The sequence below is a fragment of the Meles meles genome, chromosome 14 (genome assembly GCF_922984935.1).
Source record: "Meles meles chromosome 14, mMelMel3.1 paternal haplotype, whole genome shotgun sequence".
Lineage (NCBI taxonomy): Eukaryota > Metazoa > Chordata > Mammalia > Carnivora > Mustelidae > Meles > Meles meles.
This window is the reverse complement of record NC_060079.1, coordinates 84,717,542-84,731,373: the sequence shown is the minus strand read 5'-3', so window position 1 is coordinate 84,731,373 and position 13,832 is coordinate 84,717,542.

Here is a 13,832-nt window from a genome sequence, read left to right as displayed (position 1 = left end):
TGACACGAGGGCGAGTTGGACAGATGTAGTGGGATGTTCTACTCGTCATCCGGGTTAACATGGCGGTGAAATGGCAGAGGGGACAACGGGCAACAGCGGCCGGGGGACTGGCCCCACGCGGCGCCAGGGTGCACTCCCCGGCGGGCGGTCAGGTGTCGCAGGGCTGGGGGCTCCCCTCCCGCTCACGGCCCCCAGCCCGCCCCCCCCCCCTGCTATCTCCTTGCCAGGCCTCAGCTGCGTGCTCTGCACGGCTCAGAAACACTGTCCCAACCCTCTCAGGAACAAGCTCCAGGAACACGTGACGGGCTCCGATACGTGCGCGAGGACAGACTCGTGTTCTCAAATCGTGCACGGTTTTCATTTAGACACACACGTCCGCTGGTGTCAATGGCCAACTTCGAAGGATATCTTGAGCGGGGCAGTACGCCACACACCAGGAGTGGGACAGGCTTGGAGTGGGGGACATCCGTGGGTGTTTAAGATATGATCCTTGCTCTCGAGGAGTTCATGGTCTCCCCAGAAAGAGGAGCTAGAAATGTGCATGTGAAAATGTGATCACAGTGAACTTGAAGAGTGTCCCCGCACCGGCGGACGGAAGACCTGGCAGGACTGCGCGGTCTCAGCCGTCAGATCAGCCTCCGGCGAGGAGACTGTGTCTCGGGTATAAAAGGCTCCCTCGTAGCTAGGTTAACCGGGGGAGGGATTACAGAGGATGGGAGATTTAAACAGATCTTTGCGCACGAGGATCACCACGACAGCCCCAGGCGTCTGTGAGCAGACACAGGGCCATGAACTTGCTGGTAAGACAAAGTCCAATTTGATGGAAAAGGAGCAGGAGCCTGGCATGAAGTGCATATATGAAAAGCAAATGTCCAGAAAACGCCAGTTTCAGAGGAGCGATAACTCGCTTGTAAATAGCTCACTTGTAATAGTACTCTGCAAACCCCTAGAGTTACGCCTGACATCACGCAAAGGATGTACATACTGCGTCATCGTTCCCAAACAATAACAAAAAATTCAACTAAGGACTCACAGGCATCTCTGAAGCAGTGACCAGATTCACTCAGGGAAACAATGCCGTGTGACAAAGTTCCAGAAAATATTCCTGTACTAACACCCCAGCACCGTTCACTCACGATCTTAATCACATGCCGAACAAAGGGGATATCCAGAAGGCCGGTGTCTGGTAGAACAGGAGGTGAAACGTGTAGACTGAGCCATGAGCCCAGAGCTACAGTTCCCGCTGCTCTGTACTCCACACAACACAGACAGCATGAGGGATCAACCCCCACAGAACTACAGAAATATCACAACTTAATGAGGAACTGAAAAAGGGCAGCCCTCACAGCTTATGGGATTTTCCTATTTTGATTGGCCGGAGAGAACTGGAAGTGAAAAGAATATATAACATGCCTAATTTCCCTGGGTCAAACAATTTCCACTATATTATTACGAGTGCTGTGTTCATCGAGGAGGGAACTGCCCCCCCGCCCCGTCTCTCCCTTCAAGATGCCTCGAGAAGGCAGCTTGGTTACCAGACAGCATCTGAAAAGGGCCATCCCCAAAATGCTCGTGCTTTTGCTCATGAAATTCTTCTCTGCACCAGAAATAGGACCCGGCGCATAGCCAGCCGCAAGTGAACAAATACGTCTGGCAGAACGGAAAGAGTGAGCCAAGAATGGACGACCGTATCTAGAAGATACGTGACAACGTGACCTGGCAGGGGAGGGGCTTTACTCATCTCCTCATGCTCATGTTTTTCCCAAACCAAAGCTAATTTCAGGACCGCTAGTAGATTGTTAATGGTATATCTTTGGGCTCTGAATTCTCCTTAAATATGAGCTTCATTTTGATTACTAAGCTTTTTATCCATTTGCCATATAATTTTCATTCAGAGAGGAATCAGTACGATTTAGGATGAAACTACGACAGGACCATTAAAAAGGGGAAGGCCTTTCTGCAGAGTGTTGGGCATGTTGAATCCTGCTGTAGACCCCACCGCGAGCCCCGGCGGGACCCCTGTGAGAATTTCCGACCGAGGGCGACGGTGGGTTGGGCGACTTGCGCATGGTGCTGAGCGTCCCTCCTGCCGCTGCCATGCCCGGTGCCGGAGCAGAGCCGGCGGAAGACCCTGCATCCGGGCGACGCTCCTTCACATCCGACGCCTCCCTTGGTCCACGCGGAGGACGGCGTCCCATGTGACCTCTTCCGGGCGCTGAGGGCGGGCAGGGACAGGGGAAACGCCACCTGCATTCAATCTAAACGAACTTCAAGTTCTGATTGGACCAGCTGGACACACGGGACAGCCGTCAGAAGCGGCCTGATGGAGAGGGGCTTTCCCTTCTCCATGCGGCTTCTTTCTAACCAGTCCTCCTCGCTGTTAACTTGTTTGCTACTTGGAAAAGTGAGTGTTTCAGTTGTGAGTCTGCTGCCAGGAACTCCTCCCTCGTGGTGGACAGGATGGGGGGCGAATGGTAATGGGATCCGGGGGCGCCACAATTAGCAGTGCGCATGAAACTCCTGGGCCCAGGCCGGCCTGTGGTGGGTGGCGCTCTGCGGGGGGCAAGGGACGCTCCTTCCAGAAGCCACTCATTGGGGCCGTTGAGGCTGCCGCCCCCGGAGGGAGAACGCCTTCCCCTAGCGAGGAGGGTGCCCACCCCAGAGAGGGAGACACACGTAAACACGGGGAGTCGTCAGCCGTCACGGAGGTGCACACACGGTCCTGGTCGGGGGAAGAGAGAGAAAAGAAGAAAAAAGCAAAAGCAGGAAAGGAAGGGGCCGGTCTAGCTTGCACGTAATCCAGGATCCCTGTTGTCGTTCCGCTTCCAGACGGTTCCCTGCTCTGGAAGGCAGCCCACAACACAGGTTCTCCTTGCTGCGTTACCGTGGGATCGAGTAATGGCACGGAGGGAACATTAGTGATTTTTGCTCTGATTTCTTAGAACAAAACTGAACGCACAAGGTGGCGTCTACACGTGGATTCGCATCGTGAGACGAGCCCATGTGCTCGGGGACCCCGCGCGGCCGCCCCGGGCGCCCAGCACCCCGAGTTCTCCAAGCACCACTGCTGTCCGCACGCACCCCAGGGGCCCCCCGGCAGCGGGGGGCGAGGCGTCCACGCCTTCCCCACACGGGCTCCGGGTCTGGGGAAGAGAGGAGGGAGGAGGCGCGCGGCCGCGTGGGCTTGCGAGTTCCCGCAGCCAAGGTAGACTCCCGGGCGGCAGGCCACCTCCCTGATGAGAACGTTTGAGCTGAACAGCCAGGGCTCCTTCCCCAGCCCAGCCGGCTCCTCCTCCGAGGTGTCCGCATACCTCCTGCCTTTTGTCTCAAGCAGAGGGTTTAATAGCTAAAGTAACTGAAAAGGACTAACAACAGCAAGGCTCCGGTTTCCAGAGTAACCGTAAAAGCAGACCCCAGTCTCCATGGCAAAGAGAAAAGCTATTTGCCGCAGGCTTTTCAGACCTTGAGCGGACACTGACAGCTTTCCTATAATCACTCCCGATTATTTGTAGCAACTAACTATATTATAATGTTGACTACAGGAGGTCTTTGAAAATATGCGGGCTCGCAGAAAGGAAGCAAACGCGCTGGGTTTTCCTCTACTTTAGCTATGAATACATTACCAATTTAAAATTTATAAAACCGTCTGCTCTAATCACTCGAGCCCGGGAGGGTAATGGCCATCTCTGAGCACGCTCTCATTCTCGGAGGGCACCTCCGTCCACCGAGAAGTCTACCTCAGTGCGTGCTGGCAGAGGGCAGCAGGGAAGGGACACGCAGTGTTTATCCGTTTTATTTCATCTGTGGCCGCTCGACTGTCCTTCGTCTGCACTCGGTGACTGCTGCTGTGTTCAGCATTTGCAAGACGTGCCCAAGTCGGGTTACACATACATGCATGCGTGTGTGTGTCCCTGATCTGTGAGGCTGCAGGACCTACGAGCCCGAAATCGCCCACATACATCGCACGTGTGGCCGTGGCCGGAGCTGGCCAACCAGCGGTTCGCTTCTCGGAGCCCCGAGGGGCAGCCTGCCCGGCCGGCTTCCACCCACTCCCCACCAGTCCTCACGGGAACACGGGACCTCCACGTCCGTCTCTGTCTTGTGTTTTATTTATATTTTTAAAGATTTATTTATTTATTTATTTGACAGAGAGAGATCACAAGTAGGCAGAGAGGCAGGCAGAGAGAGAGGAGGAAGCAGGCTCCCCGCGGAGCAGAGAGCCCGATGCGGGGCTCGATCCCAGGACCCTGGGATCATGACCTGAGCCGAAGGCAGAGGCTTTAACCCACTGAGCCCCCCAGGCGCCCCCCCCATCTTCCGTTTTAAAGCCAAAATCCACCTTGAGGGCCGACTTGATGCTTAGGCCTGTGATGTGCCCGACTACGAGTGTCACGCACCGAGCGCACGCGCGTTCCCTTCCCGCTGACAGCCCGGCACAGTGTTTCCAGACGCCCCATCCCGGCCTCTCCACTCTCTCCCTTTCTCTCGCACATCCACACGGGCGCACACAAGCACACGCACGCAGCAGCCAGGAGCGTACGCCTTACTTGGCACAAACAACCTCCACATGTCTAGAGAGATTCCTATCAAAATGCGAAGGAACACCCCACTAACAGAAAAAGAACAATTTTGTTTTCAGTTTTGCGGACAAATGTGAATATCTTCAAGGGCTATAGCCAGGAAAAAATTACAAGTAAAGTCCAAATAAAAATCACTTAATTTTTATTCCGTATCTAAGAGCTCCCGTTGAAAGTTCCCAAATTATCTCTATTAGTAGGAGTTTGGAGAATAAAATTCAGGAAATAAAACACGTCCCGTCACTTAGAAATTGCCTCGTTTTAAAATGGCACAAGTTAAAAAAATAAAATAAACCTTGCCCAATAATTTAGGTGTTTACATAATTAGATATTAATCCGGGTCTGCATTTACTTTTTCAATCACTTATCAGAAACAAATCTACATCCATTCTGTGTTGAAATTCAGTGTGCGAATATGCAAATCCCACTTAGCTGCTCTTTTCCTCTCCAGAAGGTACCCCGCGTGACTAAGGCAGAAAAGGGGCTTTCAAGTACGCAGGCTGCCTCGGAGCCCTTGTCTACGCGTCACACTCAGACTCGGAGCCCCTTCGCCCAGGAGGAATCAGCGCAACGGGCGAGATGCCCCCTCTGTCGGATTTTGTGTTTCTTCCCCAAGTCTATTTGAAAACAATCCAACATTCTTCGGAGCAAGGTCCACAAAGTTGAGTGGAGCATTGAGGTTCCTGGGGAGGGTCCCCTGGAAGGGGAGCGAGGGCAGCCGGGGGCCGGCGGGCTCTGGACGTGCGTCCGTGCGGGAAGTGGGAGGAAGCGGCAAACGCTGTGGGCCCTCCGCCCGGCTCGCAAGGCAAAACTCCCCAAGTGCAAAGCGATTGTCTTGAATCCCAACCATATCACATCCCCTCTCTCCCCAAAGCCTCTGTTTATCAGAAAGATCTCTGCCGCACGCCTCCCTCCTATTACATGCTGGGCTTTATAAATTGCTTAAAGATAAAAGCTTACCCTGCCGTAAAAAGAAGGAAGATATAATATTGAATTTGCTCTAAAATGAAAAGTTTCCTGGTGCCCCTCATATATTTAAAATTGCTGTTTTCTAGCAATGAATATAATTCACTGTCTTTCCTGAAGGATAATCCCGTAAGGGTTTGACCAAACAAAAATGCTCTAATGATTGCAAATGGCTCAAATATTCTGTCCAGTGAGTTAAGTGATAAAAGTTTCTATGTTAAAAGAAATAATAAGTGGAATTTCACACATATTACAGTAATTGTGAAGCATCCAATTTACACAGAGATAATGTGGGAGAATTCTGGCCGCGGTGTTTTAAGTCGGCGATCACGTGCGCTGCGGCTACATTTAGCAAGCTGCAAATGCCTGGTTTGTTTCTTTTAGCATAATAAGCCTGTAATGGAGCCTTTAAAAGCTTAAAATGTATAGTTAGATTAACCTTTATGTTTTAAGGGTTTTTTTATTCCCTCAAAAAAAAAAAAAAAAAAAGCCAGAGCTGAGAAACACGAGATCATTAAAATCCAATTAAAGCAAAGCCCCCTTTCCTTTCTCCATCCAGCGGTTCCTTGGAGGCCCTGCTTCCGCTTCCTGTCCTTTTTGTCACGACTTCAGATTTTTGGTAAATTTTGGCTATTTTTCTGATCCTTGTTTAAAAATCCAAGAATATGATTAGTTCTTGGACGAAATACAGTGATGATTCTGGAAGGAAATGTGTCTTAGGAGCGAATGCAGGGCTCTCTCCCTGGGAAAGCAGGTGACTCAAAACAAATTGTAATATCTAAAGCAAAGCGATGGGGCTCGCTCCTCCTTAGAAGAGGTCATTGGAAATGCTCCGCTTGCTCTTTCCTTCCCCAAACTAGCCTGTTGCGGACTTCATCTTTTATTCCAGCAAGAGGGCCCTCTGCTTTGCCTTCCCGGAGCATAGGATTTGGCAGAAAAACCAGTTGTTAAAGCAAATGAGCAAACAAGCCCAGACCACTGTTTGCATTCATTTGGAGGTCACTCAAGGGCAGGCGGGTGAGCGAGTTTTCGAGCATCCTCACGGGTTAGGTGCTCTCTGGGTAAACTTCTCATCACAATCCTCCTTTCTTTCCAAGACTCAGGACGCTTTCGGCCCTTTGCCGCTCCTGTGACCATCTACCAGGACTTCTGACTGTGGTCCTGCTGCTACTCCCAACCAGACAACACACAGCTGGGGCTGGGCGCTGTCCCGTGGCTGTACACGGCTGCGCGGCCTCTCCAGCCCCACCCACTGGAGGCCAGGACTGCCCTCCTACCCCCAGCGAGGAGGGACAGTAAAAGCTTGACCTGCTTACTGCCACCTTTCTCCTGATGAGACCCCCCACACCGGAGCCACTGAGAACCGCGGTGGGAGGTCGTAAAGGTCGCCAGCCTCCTCCCTCCACTCGGGTCTAACTATGGCTAATTCAGGCCTATAGCATAAACATTCAAAACTGCCTAGTTTCTAAGGATTCTCTCTCTCTCTTTCTTTTTTATTAACAAGATGAATTTTCAGACATAAAAAAATAAGAAAATAGAAACGGTTAATACATGAAATTCTGATCCTTCTGAAGGCTCCTCTTTCTGACTAAACCGTAGCACTTTAGGATAAAAGAGGATGAGTGAACATCTGTCCATTTTCCCGTCTCCTGTCCTTGGGGTCGAGAAGAAACCGACAAGGACGGACGGTGTGTGAGGATCACTAGATGGTCTGTCTGCTTCAGCTCACGGGTCTACAACAATCAAATCCACTGACACAAAGACCTGAAAGGCACTTTCTAATGTGTTTGAGAAGAGGTACAGGATAAAGAACGCCGAGTCCAACAATAACGCCTTAATTCGTGCACTTCATTTTAGCATAACCAGGTGTTTTCTAGCGTGTCACGTCACTGAACTTTCATAAAGCTGTTCATCCTTTGAGATCATTACTGCAAATTCAAAGGCCATCTGACCACTCAGGCATCATTCACCCACCGCCGTCCATCCACCCGTCCACCCGTCCACCCATCCATCCACCCATCCGCTCATCCATCCGCCCATTTATTCAATATTTATTAGGTCTTTGCCATGTGCTGTGCACACTGAGGAAACGATTTCCTGGGTATTGTGTGGGGAAAGACTGAATCAGACATGATTCCTACATGTAGCATACAATTTACTAAACAGAGAAATAACCTTGGCTACACAAATTTACCTTGCCAGTCTTCTGCCTGACAGATATGGCCAATGGATTAGTGAGCAAATGCGCATGTATTACACACACAGACACACATTTCAGACTCTGAAAAAATTCCTCCACATTCAATAGGCTGAAGAACAGGACAATGGAGGGGAGGAGGCGCACGTTAGCTCCTTCTACTTTGAAAGAAGGTATCGTTTGTCATACAAATTTTACTGAGTGCTAGATGTTCTCATGTGTCCATGTGTCTGTAAACACACACACGTTCACATACGAGGCTGTGTGAGTTCTGTGCTTCCATTGTTTCCCTGCACCGCCCCAGGACACTAGGTAAGCCTCTCTACGTCGTGGGCCACGCCTTACCTATCTTCATATTGCTAATATTTCTAGGTCCACGACACACATTCTATGAATGCTTGATGTGGGCATGAATGACCAAATGCCAGGCACTGCGCAGGGACTGGAGATAAATAACCAGGCCCATCCCATCTTTCAAGGAGCATTTTGTCCAAATGGAGATATGGCCTAGGAAGTGTGATTAAGGTCAAGGGTGACCCAGACAAAGGGGAGAGTGATCAATTTTGCCGGGTGGCTGGGTAGAGATTAGGGAAAATACCAAAGGAGAGGTAAGCTCGCGCTTTGTCCCTGTAAGGATGGCAGAATGAATCACGCTCTGAGTCCCCACCGAAAAGATAGTTCGAGATTTCTTTCAAAGGTATAAACCCACAAGGATAGAGAGGAAAGGAGAGGAGGGAGCAGTGACAAGATTTGGGGAGCTGGAAAGTACACAGACGGTTGGGCACTGATCGTACAGGCCGGGAAAGCCAGCCGAACCTCAGCAGGGTGGGAAGGGCTGGCCCAGAGTCTTGTCACAACCAGCACCCAGGACCTCTGAAGGCTGTGAATCAAATGGGGAGAGAAATTGATTAAAAGTCTTCAATCAATCAATCAAGACAGATTGATTAAAAGTCTCCTTTATAAGTGGTCAGGAACCTGGATCGACATTCCCAATGCAGACAAGCTAGGGAATGCCCCCAACCCCAATCCTAGCAGAAGGCTACGGGTTTATCCTCCAGAGAGAGCGGAGGGGGAGATGGAAGCACAGATGTGGGGGAAGCATCACATTACAGACGACTGAAACGAAGTAAAACCGTGAACATTACTTTGTCCTTTATCTCCTTCAGTTGCTAGGCTCTCAGAACGTGAGCAGTCAGGCCTTCCACGGTCCAGAGAGGAGGCTGGGCCATCTTATTAGGCTAAGAAAAAAGACCTAGCGGTGCTAAATTAAAGTCCCCCAACTTAAAGTAATAATTAGCTCCTTAACAGCAAATTCCACAACCATCAAACCCCACCTGCAAGCCTGGGACTTCTGATCCATCCGCTCTAGAGCCTCTCACTTAAATATGAGCAAAGAACCAAGTATCATCAGGCAGATGAGCAAAGGCTCTACAATGAAATGCTGAGCTTATGACAATCCAACAAGCAGTAAAACATTTACTTAGATAAATCAAAGGCCATTAAAAAAAGAAAACTTTGTAGAAATGATCATTAGTATCTTTAAGGAGATAAGACATGATATATTAAGAAACAAGAACAGGAGACTATGAAAAGGAATCGTTTAGAGAATGAAACTGAAATTAAATATATGATGTCAGAAATGAAAAACCTCTAAGATTGAAATATAAGGAGCAGTAGACCTCCCAGAAAGCAAGCAAAAGCACAAAGAGACAGAAAACAGAAATAGAAATTTAGAAATAGAAAATTGGACATAAAGACTAGAACATCAGAGTCTTAGTCCAGGAGGAGTTCCGTAGAAGATAACCGTCACAACAGAGAGGGGAAAATCATCCAGGAAACTTCCAGGACACACGTTTCCAAGTTGAAGAAGCCCACTACTGCCCAGAACAATGGAGGAAAAAGACCGACATCAAAGTATGGCATCATGGAGTCCCAAAACAGAAGAGAAATAAAGAAGGTCACCTACAAAGGGTCAGAACATCAGCCTTCTCAAGAGTCACCAAAGAAGCTGGAAGATAGTAGAGAAATGTCTTCAAAATCCTGGTTGAAAACCATTTCAAAAAAAAAACAAAGACAAATTAAAGATCATTCTCCCACCTAAGTTGTAAGACATTTACCTCCCATGTATACTTGATGAGAAATCTACTGAAGGAGGTGTTCCAACAAGAAGAGGGAGTGAATCGGAAAAGAGAAAAAGGGAGGAACAGGCCAAGGATAAACACACAGAAACCAAAGGGGGAAAAGACAGTTGTTAACTCCAAGAAACATGTGGGAAAGTAAAAGTCAGCATGGTGGACGGCATGTCCTGACTGAGCAGCACTTACACGGTTATGTAAGGTAACCTAAGAACACCTGAAGCATGTGCAAACAGTATCACTGGGAGCACAGGGTGCGGGGGAGAAAGCCAGCCTGCTTTCTCACAGTAGGAACGCAACAAATGGATGCATAAAACTAAAAACTTGGAAAGCAGCAATGCAAGCACTCTTAATTAGAAACATTGAGATAAATAACAAAAAAATCAGAGAAGGGCTGAGCAGAGAGACACAGAGAGATATTTGTTCTGTGCAAATATTGGAGAATGACTTAACTTTTTAACTATCTGCATACTTACTACTTGATAACAATTAAACTAAAATAAGAGTAAAGAATTCATTGGAGTTCACTAGCTTAAGAGGAAGGAACCCTATTTCCTTCAGGGACACAGAGATAAGGAACAACTTCAGGGGATTGGGTGGAGTGGGCGTGGTGCACAGGTCACAAGCAGAGAGGTGAGGAACGAGGTCGGAGAAACTGACAGAGGTCTCATTCCGGAGGATCTTGTATTGTCTATAGTGAACTGGGCATTCCCACCGTAAGCACCGGGGTACTCCACGGCACGATCTGAGACAGTCTGCTGGGATGGCTCTGTTGGCGACGTGATGCCAAGCTGGAAGGCGGTCAGCCTTAGAGGCGAGCTCGGCAGGGAGGCCACTGTGGCGTCTCTGGGGGCAGGTGGAAAAGAGAAGATGGATTTAGGAGATCTTGAAGAAGAAAACACTGAATTTAATATCCATCTCGGTTGAGATTTAGGCTGGAGAAATCCTGCTCCTACAGGTTTCCCGGAGTTCCCAATCCTTCCCAGGCGAGCAGTTCTTCAGGGGTCTGGGGGCAAGACCCAAGGCACAGAGCGCCTCTCGTTCCTCAGCCACAGGCGTCCCTACCTGAGGAAATCTGGAAGCGTCTGCTCCGGGGCCATGGAATGAGCTGGGGCACCTCAGCTCATGGCCAGATCGGGGGACAGAGAAGGTCTGCTGGGACCCACAGCTCCTACATGAACAGTGGGCGACAGGTCAGGTGCTCTGCAAACCCCCACACACACTGGGGCCCGGCTTTCCTGCACCCCGACCCCTGGGTCCCTGTAACTTGCCGTGACCTCCGACCTTCGACCTGCTTGGCCAGCTCACCGCGTCGGACTCACCGCACCGGACTCTCCTCCAGCGTCACACTCCAGAGTCAGTTGCAACCATGGGCCAAACTCCAAAACTATCCCAGAAAGGGCCAAACTAGAAAGGCCTTTCCGTGCTCATGCCCGTGTTTCGAGACCGATGGGAACATACACGTGTCTGTCCCCATTTTCAGTACGACAGGAATGACGGAGAACACGTGCCTGGCTCTAACAGGGTTTGAACCTTTAGGTTCAGGGCCTCAGGCTGCCTCTGGAGCGGAGCTCCGGACACCTCCCGGGTGTTTGCCGAATGGAAATGAACCGTCGCCTGTTCACCTGACCAGGTCATTCATTGGCTTTAGCGACACAAATTGCTTGGGAGGCGGAGCACCCCCACCTGAACCCCGCCTGGGCTGCCTCCTCAGGGGCCCACAGACATGGGGGCTGCAAGTCACACGTGGCCCGGCGAGAGAAGTCACCTGCCCTGTGGCTGCTTGCTGGACATGTGGCCGGTCCCCTGCGCTGGGGCCACGGACGCTCCCCCTGGTGATGTTTGCACGTCTGGCTGGTGGGCACCTCTCCCTCCGCTCCCTGAGGCTCTGCAGTCCCGACCCACCTAGAGGGAGGAGAGCTCAGCTAATGACAGGGCTCACGCTGCTCCCCGGTGATGGTCGGCGATAGTCATGGTCACGGCCCCGCTCGGCGCGCCTCACCTGCCACGGCAATCATCCCGAGGACACGTGGCTCCGAACCATATGTTTCTGGTTCAGTTGTGCTGACGGACCCGAGCGTCTGCTGGGGGGGGGGGGTCAGGTGACATCACGGGTGTCGTCATCCCTGTGCTCTGAGAGCTCAGGTGGTCCTTGCCAACTCATTTGCAAGCGTCTTCTCTTGGGATTCAGGATAAGCGTGTCGGTTAGGTTTTGCTGCATGACAAGTGATCCCCAAAACTTAGTGACCAAGAACGATTTATTATTTTGTATGTTGGCCCAGGTCTCCCCTCTGCTGGCCCCATGTGGCTCCCTCCAATGGCTGGTTCCCCGGAGGGCTGGGGAGGCTGTGCAGCACCCGCACATCGGGCGGCCGGTGCCAGCTGAGAGCCGGACCGTCCAGGTTCTCCTCCATGGGCCTCCTCCGGCAGGCCAGCCCGGCTTCCTCCCCTGGGGGTCTCAGGCAGGATGTCAACAGGTGAAGGCAGCGGCTGTGAGCCCTCCCAGGGCAGAGCCCCAGAGCCGTGCTCCGTCATTTCCACTGCATTTAATTGCTCAGGGGAGGCCACACACCAGCAAGAATCCAAGGAGAAGGCGGGGACAGACCCTGCCTCTTGATGGGGACCCTGGCCGAACGACATTACAACAGGGCACGTGTGCCTGAAGGGAAGCAATGTGTGGCCCTCTTTTGCAGTCTTCCCCAGGGATAAATTTGGCCCAGGGTTATTCCTCTGTTCAGTTTGGTTCCTCCTCCATGGGGCTCTGACCGTGTGTATGTGGGCCTGAGTGGGAACTGCGTCCCTCATGGCCTTCCAGTGCGGTTGGGAGTGACAGAGAGGTGTGCTCAGGGCAGGGCCCCAGAGAAGCCCGGGTGCCGCGGAGTGCCCGGTGATGCCCTGGGAGGACGCACCCGGGAAGACGCTGCCATGCTCCGTCGCCGAGCGGGCCCGGACTCGGGGATCAGGACTGCAGGGAAGGGGGCGGTGGATGCAAACGCCGGCCGGCCGCGGGGAGCGTGACCCGCCGGGACTGAGCACCCGCTGGGCTCAGGGCTCGGCAGAGTGACCCAGAGGACCGGGGTCGCGGAGAGGCCTTGGCACGACTCCGCACAGATGCCGGTGGCGCTCTCAGGGCGGCGAGAGATTGAGGGCGGGCGGAGAGGAGGAAGCGGCTCCTCAGGCATAAACTCCCCCTGACGGAGGCCAGAGCGGGCGCTGCCCCAGGCCCTCCTTCCACAGCCCGCCCGGCGGCCAGACCCCTTTCCCCTCACTCTGCACTTGGGAATGTTTTCCCTAAAGCCCCCCCCCCCAGCTGCTTCCTTAGAGACGTGGGCCATCAGGTGTCCACCCTCACGGTGGCCCTGCGTACCTCTAGCCTCGGCGACCCCTGCAAGCTGACGCCCAGATGGCGCGTCGGGAGGAGCGCACCAGGGAGTCGTGTCCCGCATCCAGTTGGCCACACGCCCGGCGAGGCTGCTCGTGGGGTGTTCGTGGTCGGCTCCCCCTTCCCACCCGTCCTTCCGCAGCTTGTCCTCAGCCTTCGCCCCTCCCTGGTGCCCGTGCAGCTGCCCAGCCGCTCCCCTTCCGTCCGCACGCCGCCACCCGCCCTCACGCCTGCACATCCGTCCCTGGGCTCTTCCTAACTGAGAAACCAAATCCTGGAGCCCCGTCCTGTTGTCCAAGGGCAAGGAGCATCCCGCCGGCCGGAACGCATGCAGCGTCCACTCAATGACAAGGGGGTGGGAGCACGGGCGCAAACAGACGGACAGAGTCACTCGCCTGTCTGCTGAGCTCAGCTGTTTCCCGGCATTCGGAGAAGCGGACGGACAGACACACGGCGAGGGGCCTCCAAAAGCTGGGACAGCCACAACACAACCGCCCCGTGGAGAGCGGCAGCATCGGGGAGGAGACAGGCCTGGCGTGGGGAGCGACTGCACCATCTGGAACATCGCTAGGAAC